The following is a 17,593-nucleotide window of genomic DNA, read 5'->3' as shown; positions in this document are numbered from 1 at the left end:
CTCTGGGAAGGGCACAAAGCAGTCCCAGCCGCATTTGTGCCTCTGAGGGCTGCCTGAGGGCCGAACCTGAGCGGCTTGGACCGGGGAAGTGCACGCAGCCTAGGGCCGGCCCCAGACGGTTTCCGGCTGAGCATCGTAGAGCCGGAGCGGTTTGTGCGCCGCGAGGAAGGACAGCGGGGCAGAGATACTGTGTGAACACGACAGTGCTATTTGATGCACAGCATCCCCCTCCCACAGCGCGACTGAACTAGTGAGCCTAAAAACCAGCAAACAGAAGAAGTTAAACAGAGGGAACCACCTTGGAAGTGAGCCCACACGGCCCATAACATCAGAGAAGAGCCAGATATATTTTTAATTTTTAATATTTTTAAAATCATTCTTTTTTTTTTTTTGCTTTTTGCTTTTTTTTTCCCTTTTTTTCCGAGCTTTTTTTAATTGTTAAGTCTTCTATTTCTCCTCTAATTTTTATCTCTATAACCGAGTATTACTATTTAAAAAAAAAAAAAACTTTTTTTTTTTACAAACACCGTATATACTCTTTGGATGGTTGTTGGTGTTTTGTTTTGTTTTTTTGTTTGTTTGTTTGGTTTTTAATAATTCTTTTTTTTCTTTTCTTCCTTTTTCCTTCTGCTTTTCTTTAATATTGTATCTTTGAAAATCCAACCTCTACTCCAGATTTTTAATCTTAGCTCTTAGGTTTTGTTGTCAATTTTGTACATTTAAAACCCAAACTTCACTACCCAAGTTTACCTGAGAGCGAGATTACTGGCTTGACCACTCTCTCCTCCTCTGGACTCTCCTTTTTCTCCACCAGGTGGCCTCTGTCTCTTTTCTCCCCCATCTCTTCTCTATCCAACTCTGTGAATCTCTGTGTTCCAGACGGTAGAGAACACCTAAGGAACTGGTTACTGGCAGGATTTGTCTCTCCTACTCATTCCTCTCTCTTATCCTCCTGGTCACCTCTGTCTACTTCCTCCGTCTCCTCTTCCCCGTATAACTCTGTAAATACCTCTGAGCGGTCCAGACTATAGATCCCATATAAGGAAGTGACTTAAGGAAGTGACTACTGGCTAGCTTTCTCTCTCCTCTCTTGATCTCACCACATCTCATTCCAGTTACCTCTAACTACCCCCTCCATCTTCTCTTCTCCTTGTAACTCAGTGAACCTCTCTGAGTGTCCCTCAATGTGGAGAAACTTTTCATCTCTAACCTAGATGTTTTATCATCGGTGCTGTATAGATGGAGAAGTCTAGAGGCTACTGTAAAAATAAAACTGAAAACCAGAAGCAGGAAGCTTAAACCCAAAGTCGGAAAACATTAGAGAACTCTTGAATTCAGGGAACATTAAGCAATAGGAGCTCATCAAATGCCTTCATACCTACACCAAAACCAAGCTCCACCCAAGGGCCAACAAGTTCCAAAACAAGACATACCACCCAAATTCTCCAGCAACACAGGAACACTCCCCTGAGCCTCAATATACAGGCAGCTCAAAATTATCCCCGAACCTTTGATGTCTCATAACCCATTACGGGTCACTCCACTACACTCCAGAGAGAAGAAACCCAGCTCCACCCACCAAAACTCCAACACAAGCCTCCCTAACCAGGAAACCTTGACAAGCCACTGATAGAACCCCACCCAAAGTGAGGAAGCTCCATAATAAAGAGAACTCCACAAATTATCAGAATATAAAAAGGCCACCCCAAACCCAGCAATATAACCAAGATGAAGAGACAGAGGAATACTCAGCAGGTAAAGGAACAGGAGAGTAGCCCACCAAACCAAACAAAAGAGGAAGAAGTAGGGAATCTACCGGAGAAGGAATTCCGAATATTGATAGTGAAAATGATCCAAAATCTTGAAATCAAAATGGAAACACAGATAAATAGCCTAGAGACAAGGATTGAGAAGATGCAAGAAAGGTTTAACAAGGACCTAGAAGAAATAAAAAAGAGTCAAAATATAATGAATAACACAATAAATGAGATCAGAAACTCTCTGGAGGCAACAAATAGTAGAATAACGGAGGCAGAAGATAGGATTAGTGAAATAGAAGATAGAATGGTAGAAATAAATGAATCAGAGAGGAAACAAGAAAAACGAATTAAAAGAAACGAGGACAATCTCAGAGACCTCCAGGACAATATGAAACGCTCCAACATTCGAATTATAGGAGTCCCAGAAGAAGAAGACAGACAGAAGATCATGAGAAAATCCTTGAGGAGATAATAGTTGAAAACTTCCCTAAAATGGGGAAGGAAATAATCACCCAAGTCCAAGAAACACAGAGAGTCCCAAATAGGATAAACCCAAGGCGAAACACCCCAAGACACATATTAATCAAATTAACAAAGATCAAACACAAAGAACAAATATTAAAAGCAGCAAGGAAAAACAACAAATAGCACACAAGGGGATTCCCATAAGGATAACAGCTGATCTGTCAATAGAAACTCTTCAGGCCAGGAGGGAATGGCAAGACATACTTAAAGTGATGAAAGACAATAACCTACAGCCCAGATTACTGTACCCAGCAAGGATCTCATTCAAATACGAAGGAGAAATCAAAAGCTTTACAGACAAGCAAAAGCTGAGAAAATTCAGCACCACCAAACCAGCTCTCCAACAAATTCTAAAGGATATCCTCTAGACAGGAAACACGAAAGGGTGTATAAACCCGAACCCAAAACAATAAAGTAAATGGCAACGGGATCATACTTATCAATAATTACCTTAAACGTAAATGGGTTGAATGCCCCAACCAAAAGACAAAGACTGGCCGAATGGATACAAAAACAAGACCCTCTATATGCTGCTTACAAGAGACCCACCTCAAAACAAGGGACACATACAGACTGAAAGTGAAGGGCTGGAAAAAGATATACCACGCGAATAGAGACCAAAAGAAAGCAGGAGTGGCAATACTCATATCCGATAAAATAGACTTTAAAACAAAGGCTGTGAAAAGAGACAAAGAAGGCCACTACATAATGATCAAAGGAACAATCCAAGAAGAAGATATAACAATTATAAATATATATGCACCCAATATAGGAGCACCGCAATATGTAAGACAAATGCTAACAAGTATGAAAGGGAAATCAACAATAACACAATAATAGTGGGAGACTTTAATACCCCACTCACACCTATGGACAGATCAACTAAACAGAAAATTAACAAAGAAACGCAAACTTTAAATGATACATTAGATCAGTTAGACCTAATTGATATCTATAGGACATTTCACCCCAAAACAACGAATTTCACCTTTTTTCAAGTGCTCATGGAACCTTCTCCAGGATAGATCACATCCTGGGCCATAAATCTAAACTTGATAAATTCAAGAAAATCGAAATCATTCCAAGCATCTTTTCTGACCATAATGCATTGATTAGATCTCAATTACAGGAGAAAACTATTAAAAATTCCAACATATGGAGGATGAACAACACACTTCTGAATAACCAACAAATCACAGAAGAAATCAAAAAGAAATCAAAATATGCATATAAACTAATGAAAATGAAAACACAACAACCCAAAACCTGTGGGACACTATAAAAGCAGTGCTAAGAGGAAAGTTCATAGCAATACAGGCATACCTCAAGAAACAAGAAAAAAGTCAAATTAATAACCTAACTCTACAACTAAAGCAACTAGAAAAGGAAGAGTTGGAGAACCCCAGAGTGAGTAGAAGGAAAGAAATCTTAAAAATTAGGGCAGAAATAAATGCAAAAGAAACAAAAGAGACCATAGCAAAAATCAACAAAGCCAAAAGCTGGTTCTTTGAAAGGATAAATAAAATTGACAAACCATTAGCCAGACTCATCAAGAAGCAAAGAGAGAAAATCAAATCAATAAAATTAGAAATGAAAATGGAGAGATCACAACAGACAACACAGAAATACAAAGGATTATAAGAGACTACTATCAGCAGTTGTATGCCAATAAAATGGACAATGTGGAAGAAATGGACAAATTCTTAGAAAAGTACAATTTTCCAAAACTGAACCAGGAAGAAATAGAAAATCTTAACAGACCCATCACAAGCACGGAAATTGATACTGTAATCAGAAATCTTCCAGCAAACAAAAGCCCAGGTCCAGATGGCTTCACAGCTGAATTCTACCAAAAATTTCGAGAAGAGCTAACACCTATCCTACTCAAACTCTTCCAGAAAATTGCAGAGGAAGGTAAACTTCCAAACTCATTCTATGAGGCCACCATCACCCTAATACCAAAACCTGACAAAGATGTCACAAAAAAGAAAACTACAGGCCAATATCTCTGATGAACATAGATGCAAAAATCCTCAACAAAATTCTAGCAATCAGAATCCAACAACACATTAAAAGATCATACACCATGACCAAGTGGGCTTTATCCCAGGGATGCAAGGATTCTTCAATATCCGCAAATCAATCAATGTAATTCACCACATTAACAAATTGAAAAATAAAAACCATATGATTATCTCAATAGATGCAGAGAAGGCCTTTGACAAAATTCAACATCCATTTATGATAAAAACTCTCCAGAAAGCAGGAATAGAAGGAACATACCTCAACATAATAAAAGCTATCTATGACAAACCCACAGCAAACATTATCCTCAATGGTGAAAAATTGAAAGCATTTCCCTAAAGTCAGGAACAAGACAAGGGTGTCCACTTTCACCGCTACTATTCAACATAGTTCTGGAAGTTTTGGCCACAGCAATCAGAACAGAAAAAGAAATAAAAGGAATCCAAATTGGAAAAGAAGAAGTAAAACTCTCACTGTTTGCAGATGACATGATCCTCTACATGGAAAACCCTAAAGACTCCACCAGAAAATTACTAGAGCTAATCAATGAATATAGTAAAGTTGCAGGATATAAAATCAACACACAGAAATCCCTTGCATTCCTATACACGAATAATGAGAAAGTAGAAAAGAAATTAAGGAAACAATTCCATTCACCATTGCAACGAAAAGAATAAAATACTTAGGAATATATCTACCTAAAGAAACTAAAGACCTATATATAGAAAACTATAAAACACTGATGAAAGAAATCAAAGAGGACACTAATAGATGGAGAAATATACCATGTTCATGGATCGGAAGAATCAATATAGTGAAAATGAGTATACTACCCAAAGCAATTTACAAATTCAATGCAATCCCTATCAAGCTACCAGCCACATTCTTCAGAGAACTAGAACAAATAATTTCAAGATTTGTATGGAAATACAAAAACCTCGAATAGCCAAAGCAATCTTGAGAAAGAAGAATGGAACTGGAGGAATCAACTTGCCTGACTTCAGGCTCTACTACAAAGCCACAGTCATCAAGACAGTATGGTACTGGCACAAAGACAGACATATAGATCAATGGAACAAAATAGAAAGCCCAGAGATAAAGCCACACACATATGGACACCTTATCTTTGACAAAGGAGGCAAGAATATACAATGGAGTAAAGACAATCTCTTTAACAAGTGGTGCTGGGAAAACTGGTCAACCACTTGTAAAAGAATGAAACTAGATCACTTTCTAACACCGTACACAAAATAAACTCAAAATGGATTAAAGATCTAAATGTAAGATCAGAAACTATAAAACTCCTAGAGGAGAACATAGGCAAAACACTCTCAGACATAAATCACAGCAGGATCCTCTATGATCCACCTCCCAGAATTCTGGAAATAAAAGCAAAAATAAACAAATGGGATCTAATTAAAATTAAAAGCTTCTGCACAACAAAGGAAAATATAAGCAAGGTGAAAAGACAGCCTTCTGAATGGGAGAAAATAATAGCAAATGAAGCATCTGACAAACAACTAATCTCAAAAATATACAAGCAACTTATGCAGCTCAATTCCAGAAAAATAAACGACCCAATCAAAAAATGGGCCAAAGAACTAAATAGACATTTCTCCAAAGAAGACATACGGATGGCTAACAAACACATGAAAAGATGCTCAACATCACTCATTATTAGAGAAATGCAAATCAAAACCACAATGAGGTACCACTTCACACCAGTCAGAATGGCTGCGATCCAAAAATCTGCAAGCAATAAATGCTGGAGAGGGTGTGGAGAAAAGGGAACCCTCCTACACTGTTGGTGGGAATGCAAACTAGTACAGCCACTATGGAGAACAGTGTGGAGATTCCTTAAAAATTGCAAATAGAACTACCTTATGACCCAGCAATCCCACTGCTGGGCATACACACAAAAACCAGAATTGAAAGAGACACATGTACCCCAATGTTCATCGCAGCACTGTTTATAATAGCCAGGACATGGAAACAACCTAGATGTCCATCAGCAGATGAATGGATAAGAAAGCTGTGGTACATATACACAATGGAGTATTACTCAGCCGTTAAAAAGAATTCATTTGAATCAGTTCTGATGAGATGGATGAAACTGGAGCCGATTATACAGAGTGAAGTAAGCCAGAAAGAAAAACACCAATACAGTATACTAACACATATATATGGAATTTAGGAAGATGGCAATGACGACCCTGTATGCAAGACAGGGAAAGAGACACAGATGTGTATAACGGACTTTTGGACTCAGAGGGAGAGGGAGAGGGTGGGATGATGTGGGAGAATGGCATTCTAACATGTATACTATCATGTGAATTGAATCGCCAGTCTGTGTCTGACGCGGGATGCAGCATGCTTGGGGCTGGTGCATGGGGATGACCCAGAAAGATGTTATGGGGAGGGAGGTGGGAGGGGGGTTCATGTTTGGGAATGCATGTAAGAATTAAAGATTTTAAAATTTAAAGAATAAAAAACAAAACAAACAAAAAAAAAAGGAACGGAATTGGTTCATTTGTAGAGATGTGGATGGACCCAGAGACTGTCACACAGAGTGAAGCAGAAAGAGAACAAATACTGTATATTAATGCATATATGTGGAATACAGACAATGGCATGGATGCTGGTATGATCCTGTCTGCAAAGCAAAAATAGAGACACAGATGCAGAGAACAACTGTATGGACACCAAGGAGGGAAAGGCAGGGGATGAGCTGTGAGACTGGAGTTGACATATATACTCTATCGATGCTGTGTATAAAAGCACTGAGAACCCATGGTGTAGCTCACACATGGTCACCTAAGTGAGAATGAAATCCCAAAAGAGGGGATACACGCACACGCACACACACACACACACACACACACACACACACACACACATTTATAGCTGATTCACTTTGCTCTACACTCGGAACTTATAAAACATTGTAAAGCTTAATCCAACAAAAATTAAGATAAAAATTGCACAACTGTGCACTGACTGTCAGAGAAATGTCTTCTGATCCTCTTATGGTTATCAAAGGGGAAATCTGTATGCAGGTCAGGAAGCAACAGTTAGAACTGGACATGGAACAACAGACTGGTTCCAAATAGGGGAAGGAGTACGTCAAGGCTGTATATTGTCACCCTGCTTATTTAACTTCTGTGCTGAGTACATCATGAGAAACGCTGGACTGGAAGAAACAGAAACTGAAATCAAGATTCCCAGGTGAAATATCAATCACCTCAGACATGCAGATGACATCATCCTTATGGCAGAAAGTAAAGAGGAACTAAAAGCCTCTTGATGAAAGTGAAGAGGAGAGTGAAAAGTTGGCTTAAAGCTCAACATTCAGAAAACGAAGATCATGGCATCCGGTCCCATCACTTCATAGGAAATAGATGGGAAACAGTGTCAGACTTTTATTTTGGGGGCTCCAAAATCACTGCAGATGGTAATTGCAGACATGAAATTAAGGACGCTTACTCCTTGGAAGAAAAGTTATGACCAACCTAGATAGCATATTCAAAAGCAGAGACATTACTTTGCCGACTAAGGTCCATCTAGACAAGGCAATGGTTTTTCCAGTAGTCATGTATGGAAGTGAGAGTTGGACTGTGAAGAAAGCTGAGTGCCGAAAATTGATGTTTTTGAACTGTGGTGTTGGAGAAGACTCTTGAGAGTCCCTTGGACAACAAGGAGATCCAACCAGTCCATTCTGAAGGAGATCAGCCCTGGGTGTTCTTTGGAAGGAATGATGCTAAGCTGAAACTCCAGTACTCTGGCCACCTGATGAGAAGAATTGACTCATTAGAAAAGACTCTGATACTGGGAGGATTGGAGGCAGGAGGAGAAGGGGACGACAGAGGATGAGATGGCTGGATGGCATCACTGACTCAATGGCCGTGAGTCTGAGTGAACTCCGGGAGTTGGTGATGGACAGGAGGCCTGGTGTGCTGCGATTCATGGGGTCGCAAAGAGTGGGACAAGACTGAGCGACTGAACTAAACTGAACTGAAGGGATATATATTAGGAATTTGAGACTAACATATGTCTATTACTACATATAAAATAGATAAATAACAGTGACCTACTGTATAGCACAGGGAACTCTACTCAATATATTATAAAAACTATATAAGAAAAGAATCTGAAAAAATAGTATATATATATATATGAATCACTTTGCTGTACACCTGAAGCTAATATCACAAATCAACTACACTTCAATAAAAAGAAGAAATTCTTCCATCTATGACAATATGAATGAACCTGGAGGAAATTATGCCATGTGAAATTAGCCATGACAGAACGACACATGCCACATGATCCCACTTAAAAGAGGTATAAAATAACCAAATACACAGATGTAGAGAGTAGAATGTTGCCTGCCAAAGGCTGAGAGAGGTAAAAAAGAAGTTGCTACTGAAGGGGTATAAAGTCCTGGTTATGCAGTATGGTTAATTTCCAGGTACCAGTATGCCTATAGTTAAAAACGTTGTACAGAATACTTAAGAATTTGTCAAGGGGGAGCAGTCAAGGCGGCAGGGCAGGAAAACCCTGAACTCAACTCCTCCCATGGACACAGCAAAATTATAACCATCAGGTGGCACTGGTGGTAAAGAATTCGCTCGGCAATGCAGGAGACAAAAGAGATGGGGTTTGACCCTGGGTCAAGTAGACCCCCCTGAAGGAGGCATGGCAACCCACTCCCGTATTCTTGCCTGGAGAATTCCTTGGACAGAGGAGCCTGGCGAGCTACAGTCCACAGGATCACAAAGAGCTGAATACAAATAAAGTGACTTAGCACACACACAGAGCGACTATCAATCAGAATGACCTGAAGGCCACAGAAAACATTTTCTGCAACCAAAGATATAAAGAAGAAACCACAACAGGATGGGTAGGAGGGGCAGCAATGTGATATAGTCAAGACTCATACCAGTCAGTCAACATCAGTTCCAGGACCCAGCAGGCCAAGCACACCAAGAGCCAGGTCACACAGCTACCTTAATGGAAATGCAGGTCAAGCAGCCAGATGTGTGGGGACACAGCCCCACACACCAGCAGGTTGGGACCCAGACTCACCCACTTGCAGACCAGTGCAAGGCAAAGGACCTCCCTGAGTCCTGACACCACCCACCAGCTGGAAACACCAGCCCCAGGACTCCCTTCCACTTGCCTGAGAATCAGCCATGCCCCCAGTGAGTACACACCAGACCCTGCAGCTGCTCACACAGGACCCATCATCCTCCCCAGCACAAGACCGGCACTCTCCAGACTGAGTGCCAGCTGTGCCAGAATGCAGCCTTGACACAGACATCAGCAGCTTCCGCTCTGGGCAGGACCTGGGAGCCACAGAGCCAGGGGCCAGGCTGCTTACCAGCACACCCACAGTAGTCAGGCCACCAAAAGAGCAGGGCCATGCAACCTGCACAGAGGCCCTTCTACAGCACACAGCTCTGCTGACAAGAAGGGAGAATGCTGCTGGATCTAAGACATTATCCACGTTAACACTGCTTCTCCAAAACTGGGAAATATACCAACCTAACAAGAAAATTTATGACCAATCTAGATAGCATATTCAAAAGCAGAGACGTTACTTTGCCAACAAAGGTCCGTCTAGTCAAGGCTGTGGTTTTTCCAGTGGTCATGTATGGATGTGAGAGTTGGACTGTGAAGAAAGTTGAGCACCAAAGAATTGATGCTTTTGAACTGTGGTGTTGGAGAAGACTCTTGAGAGTCCCTTGGACTGCAAGGAGATCCAACCAGTCCATTCTGAAGGAGATCAGCCCTGGGCGTTCTTTGGAAGGAATGATGCTAAAGCTGAAACTCCAGTACTTTGGCCACCTCATGCGAAGAGTTGACTCATTGGAAAAGACTCTGATGCTGGGAGGGATTGGGGGCAGGAGGAGAAGGAGGCGACAGAGGATGAGATGGCTGGATGGCATCACTGACTCGATGGACGTGAGTCTGAGCGAACTCCAGGAGTTGTTGATGGACAGGGATGCCTGGTATACTGTGATTCATGGGGTCGCAAAGAGTCAGACACGACTGAGCGACTGAATTGAACTGAACATACAAGAAAAAAAAACAAAAAAAAACAGGTCAAATGAGGCAATGGAGGAATATTTTCCAAACAAAGGAATAAGATAAAACCACAGGGGGGGAAAAAAAAAAAACCTAAGGAAAGTGGAGGTAAGCAATCTATGCAATAAAGAGTTCAAGGTAATACAGATGCTTAACAAACTTGGAAGCAGAAGTTAACACAGTGAATGAAAGCTGACCACAGTTATTCCTGAATGAAAATAAACCAACTCTTAACAGGAAAAAAAAAAGTTTAACAAAGAATTAGAAAACATAAAGAGGGACCAAACAGAGCTGAATAATATAACTGAAATATTAAAATACACTAGAAGTAGTAGATGAGATGATACAGAGGAATAGATTAGTAAACTAGAAGAGAGTAGTGAAATCACCCAAGCTGAATAGAAAATATTAAATGATTATATTATTTTATTTTTAAAGCAATTTTTAACATTTATTTTTATTTTATTTATTTGGCTGCATTGGGCCTTAGTTGCAGCACATGGGATCTAGTTCCCTGACCAGAGACTGAATCTGAGACCCCTGCATTGAGGGTATAGAGTCTTAGCCACTAGACCACCAGGGAAGTTCCTAAAATGATTTTTTAAATGAGGATAGTGTAAGAGACCACTGGGATGACATCAAGCATAAGAACATTCACATTATATGGGTCTGCAAAGAGTTGGACACAACTGAGTCACTGAACTATATAGGTCCCAGAAAGAGAAGAAAGAGAAAAGGGGGCAGAGAACATAAGTGAAGATGCAATGGCTGAAAACTTACCTCACTTGGAAGAAGAAACAGACAAATAGATCTAGGAAGCACAGAGAATTTCAAACAAGGTGAACTCAGAGGTCCACACTAAGACACACCATAATTAAAATAGTAAAAATTAAGAATAAAGAGAGAATACTAAAGGTAACAACACAAAAACAACTAGCTAGTACAAGAGAATTCCCATAAGACTTTCAGTTAATTTTTCAGCAAAAAATCTGAAGACCAGTAGGGAATGGTATAATATATTTAAAGTGATGAAAAGAAAAAAAATATAAAAACAAGAATACTCAACCTGGCAATTCTATCATTCATATTTTAAGAAGAAATAAAAAGTTTTATAGATAAGCAAAAGCTAAAAGAGTTCAGCACCATCAAACCACCTTTACAATAAACATTAAAGGAACATTTCAAAATGAAAATGAAAAGACTACAACTAGATATATGAAAATTATGAAAGGAAAAGTCTTACTTGTATGGGCAAATATGTAGTAAAGTTAATAGATCAACCATGTATAAAGCTAGTATAAGATTAAAACACAAAACTAGTAAAATTATCTATATCCATAAAAATCAGTTAAGGGATACAAAAAGATACAAAATATGATGTCAAAAACATTAAACATGGGTGTAAGGGTAAAAATGCAGAGCTGAGATACATTTGAACTCGAGATCACCAACTTTAAATAATTATATATATTGCTAACATAAACCTCATGGTAACCACAACCAAAAACCTACAACATATACATATAGAAAAAGGAATACAAACATAATGCTAAGGTAGTCACCAAATCATAAATAAAAGAAGAGGGAAAAAAAAGGAAGGAACAAAAAAAGAACTAGAAAAACAACCCAAAACCATAAATAGAGTGATAATAAGTACATTCCTATCAATAAGTACTTTAAATACAAATGGCCTAAATGCTCAAATGACAAAAAGTGACTGAATAGATTTTGAAAAAGAAAGATCTATGTATCTATGCTCACTATAAGAGCCTCACTTCAGACCTCAAGACACACAAATCAAAAATGATGGCATGGATAAAAGCATTACATGCAAAGAGAATGCAAAAAGAGATGGAGTAGCAATGTTTATATGAGACCAAATAGACTTTAATACAAAAATTGCGATGAGAGACAAAAATTCATTACATAATGATCAAGGGATACATCCAAGAAGATATGACAATTATAAATAAGCATGCACCCAACATAGAAGCACATAAATACATAAAGCAAACAGGAGCACCTAAATACCAAAAGCAAATATTAAGGGATATAAGTGGAGAAACAGACAGTAACAATAGTAGAAGACTAACACTCCAATTACATCAACAGACAGATCACTCAGGTAGAAAATTAATGAGGAAACTCTGGTCTTAGAAAACACTTACATGTGATGGACTTATCAAATACACCTGGAATATTTCATTCCAAAGCAGCAGAATACACATTATTTTCAAGTGCACATAGACATTCTCCAGCAAAAAATATACGCTATGCCACAAAAAGTCTCAGTAAATTTAAGAAAACTGAAATACCAAGTGTCCTTTCCAACCACAATATTATGAGACTAGAAATCAACTATAAGAAAAAGCTGCAAAAAACACAAACACATGGAGGCTAAACAACATGCAATTAAATAACCAACAGAGCATTGAGGAGATTAAGGAGGAAATAAAAAACAGCTGGAGACAAATGGGAACAAAAACAAAGCAATCTAAAATCTTTGGGTATATTGCTGAATTTTCTATATGAAACCTGTTAAAGGAGCAAGTTCTAAGAGCTCTCAGCACAAGTAAAACAATTTGTTTCTATTTCTTTTATTGTGTATCTATATAAGATGATGGATGTTCACTAAACTTTTAGTGGTAATCATTTCATGATGTATGTAAGTCAAATCATTGTGCTCTACATCTTAAACATAGACAGTGCTGGATGTCAATTATATCTCAATAAAACTGAAAGAAAGAATAAAGCAGTTCTTCAGTTCAGTTCAGTCGCTCAGTCGTGTCCAACTCTTTGCGACCCCATGAATCGCAGCACGCCAGGCTTCGCTGTCCATCACCAACTCCCACAGTCCACTCAAACTCATGTTCATCAGGTCAGTGATGCCATCCAGCCATCTCATCCTCTGTCGTCCCCTTCTCCTTCTGCCCTCAATCCCTCCCAGCATCAGAGTCTTTTCCAATGAGTCAATTCTTCGCATGAGGTGGCCAAAGTATTGGAGTTTCAGCTTTAGCATCATTCCTTCCAAAGAAATCCCAGGGCTGATCTCCTTCAGAATGGACTGGTTGGATCTCCTTGCAGTCCAAGGGACTCTCAAGAGTCTTCTCCAACACCACAGTTCAAAAGCATCAATTCTTCAGCACTCAGCCTTCTTCACAGTCCAACTCTCACATCCATACATGACCACAGGAAAAACCATAGCCTTGACTAGACGGACCTTAGTCGGCAAAGTAATGTCTCTGCTTTTGAATATGCTATCTAGGTTGGTCATAAAGTAGTCCTTGGGATGCCACAAAAGCAGGTCTAAGAGGGAAGTTTATAATGGTAAAAGCAACTAAAAAATAAGAATAAACAAAATCAAAAATTAGTGAAAGGAAAGGAATCATAAAGATGATAATGGAAATGAAATAGAGACTAAGAAAACAGAAAGGATCAATGAAACTAAGAGCTAGTTCTTTTAAAAGATAGGCAAAATTGATAAACCTTTAGCCAGATTTATCATTAGTAAAAGTAAAGGAATCATAACGTTCACAGCAGAAAATGAAAAAGAGACTAAAAATCAACATGAATCCGCCATGGGTGTACACATGTTCCCAATCCTGCACCCCCTCCCACCTCTGCCCCTACACCATCCCTCTGCATCATCCCAGTACATCAGCCCCAAGCATCCTGCACCCTGCATCAAACCTAGACTGGCGATTCATTTCTTATATGATATTATATATGTTTCAATGCCATTCTCCCAAATCATCCCACCCTCTGCCTCTCAAGTAAAATAATAATTAAAAAAAGAAAAAAGCATCAACAAAAAAAATAATAATATCATGTAAGAAATGAATCACCAGTTTAGGTTCGATGCAGGATACAAGATGCTTGGGGCTGGTGCACTGGGATGACCCAGAGAGATGATACGGGGAGGGAGGTGGGAGGAGGGTTCAAGATTGGGAACTCATGTACACCCGTGGCTGATTCATGTTGATGTATGGCAAAACCAATACAGTATTGTGAAGTAAAATTTAAAAAAATAAATAAACTTTATAGAAATCTCTGGCTTTAAAAAATAAATAAATAAAAATAGTAATAATAAATAAATAGAAAAAGAAGGAGATTAAAAATCAATAGAAAAGATCAATGAAACTAAAAGTTGGTTCTTTAAGAGGAACAAAAAATTGGTAAACCTTTATCTATATTCATCTATAAGAAGAGAGCACAAATAAAAACAGAAATGAAAAATGAGAAATTATAACCAAACCCACAGATGTTAAAAGGATCATAAGAGAATACTGTGAATAATTATGCACCAATAAAATTGACAAATTCCTAGAAATACAAAATCTCCCAAGAATGAACCAGGAAGAAACAGCAAATATAAACAGACCAATTACCAGTAATGAAATTGAATCATAATTTTTAAAACTCCTCCAAAATAAAATTCCTGAACCAAATAGCTTCACAAATGAATTCTACTAAGCATTTAGAGAACACCTATTCTCATTTTTAAACGATTCCAAGAAACTGTATGAAAATAATGCTTTCAAACTCATTCTAGGAGGTAAGCATCACTTGAAAACAAGATAGATAGTCACAAGGGAAAAAATTACAGACCAATATCACAGATGCACATAGAAGCAAACATCCTCAACAAAATATTAGCAACCTGAGTCTAACAATAAAAGAATCATACACCATGATCAAGTGGGATTTATTCTATGGATGCAAATCAGTATTTGCAAATCAATGTGATATGCCACACTGACAAACTGAAGAATGAAAATTGCATGATCATCCCAATATATGCAGAAAACTCTTGATAAAATTTAATATCCAATTATGATTTTTAAAAGATCCTCAATAAAGTGGATATAGAGGGAACATACCTAAACAAAGGTTGCATATGGCAAGCCCACAGTTAAAACTATAATCAACAGTGAAACACTTCCTCTAAAATCAGGAACAAGTCAAGGATGTCCATTCTTAACACTTTGCATGTATGCATGCTAGGTTACTTCAGTCATGTCCGACTCTTTGTGACTCTAAGAGCCTGCCAGGCTCTTCTGTCCATGGGATTCTTTAGGCAAGAATACTGGAGTGGGTTGCCACGACCTCCTCCAGGGGATCCTCCTGACCAAGGGATCCAACCCAAGTCTCTTATGTCTCCTGATTGGCAGGCAGGTTCTCTGCGGCACCTGGGAAGCCAAACATTCAACATAATATTAAGTATTAATACTAGCCACAGCAATCACACAATAAAAAGAAATGAATCCAAACTGGAAAGAATATAAACTATTTTTACAGATGACATGATACTGAAGATGGAAAATCCTAAAGACAGTATCAAAAAATGATTAGAACTCAATGAATTCAGTAAACTTGCAGGATACAAAATTGATGTATAAAAATGCAACAGATTTCTGTACATTAACAGTGAACTATCATAAAGAAATATTAAGAAAACAGTCTTACTAGTTGCATCAATAAGAATAAAATATCTAGGAATAAACCTAACTGGACTGGTATTTGAAAAAAAACTCTCAGACACTGATAAAAGAAACTGAAGATGACAAACAAATGGAAACATATACTGGGCTCATGAATTGGAAGAATTAATATCATTAAAATGACCATACTACCCAAGGCAATCTACAGATTCAATCTGAGTTTATCTCAAATAACCAATGACATTTTTCTAATTTTCCTAATGACAGAATTAGAACAAATAATTCTAAAATGTGTGCATGTGTCTCAAGTCACTTCAGTTGTGTCCAACTCTTTGCAACCGTATGGATTGGAGCCCCAAAGAGTCCTCTGTCCATGGGATTCTCTAGGCGATAAATGTGCATGGAAACACAAAAGACCCCAAGTAGCCAAAATGATCTTGAGAAAGAAGAGCAAAGCTGAAAGTATCATGCCCCCTAATTTCAAACTATGTTGCAAAGCCACAGTAATGAAAAGAGCATGGTACTCGCACTAAAACAGACACATAGATCAATCGAACAGAAATGGAAGCACAGAAATAAGTCCATGTGTACATGGGCAATTAATTTACAACAGTGGAGGCAAGAATATATATGGTAAATAGTCTCATCAATAAATGGTGTTGAGAAAAGTGGACAGTTACATGCAAAAGAATGTAACTATCCATGGTGTGAGACACTTTCCTCACACCATGAGCAAACATAAATTCAAACTGGATTAAAGACTTAAATGGAAGACCTGAAACCACTAACCATCTAGAAGAAAACATGGCAATACGTACTTTGACCTTGACTTTGGCAAACTTTTTTTGATATGTCTCCTCAGTCAAGGGAAACAAACAAAAATCAATAAATGGGACTACATCAAGCTATAAAACTTTTGTACAACAAAGGAAACTATCAATAAAGCAAAAAAAAAATCCATATACTAAGTGGAAGAAAATATTTGAAAATGAGATATATAATAAGAGGTTAATATCCAAAATATATAAAGAACTTCATACACTCAATATCAAAAACACAAACAGCTCAAGTTAAAAGGACAGAAGACCTGAACAGACATTTGTCCCAAGAAGATATCAGTTCAGTTCAGTTCAGTTCAGTTACTCAGTCATGTCTGACTCTTTGCGACCCCATGAATCACAGCATGCCAGGCCTCCCTGTCCATCATCAACTCCTGGAGTTCACTCAGACTCACGTCCATAGAGTTAGTGATGCCATCCAGCCATCTCATCCTCTGTCGTCCCCTTCTCCTCCTGCCCCCAATCCCTCCCAGTATCAGAGTCTTTTCCAATGAGTCAACTCTTCGCATGAGGTGGCCAAAGTACTGGAGTTTCAGCTTTAGCATCATTCCTTCCAAAGAAATCCCAGGGTTGATATCCTTCAGAATGGACTGGCTGGATCTCCTTGCAGTCCAAGGGACTCTCAAGAGTCTTCTCCAACACCACAGTTCAAAAACATCAATTCTTCAGCGCTCAGCCTTCTTCACAGTCCAACTCTCACATCCATATGTGAAGATATATAGATAGCCAAAAGGTACATGAAAAAAATGCTTAACACCACGAAACTTAAGGAAAGTGCAAATCACACCACAATGAGATATCACCTTACACTTGTCAGAGGATGGCTATTATCAAAAAGACAGGTAACAAATATTGCTAAAGATGTAGAGAAAGGGGAACCCACAAGCACAATTTATGGGAATGTAAATTTGTGCAG

The sequence above is a fragment of the Ovis aries genome, chromosome 6, assembly GCF_016772045.2.
Source record: "Ovis aries strain OAR_USU_Benz2616 breed Rambouillet chromosome 6, ARS-UI_Ramb_v3.0, whole genome shotgun sequence".
Taxonomy (NCBI): Eukaryota; Metazoa; Chordata; class Mammalia; order Artiodactyla; family Bovidae; genus Ovis; species Ovis aries.
This window is presented reverse-complemented; position numbering follows the sequence as displayed.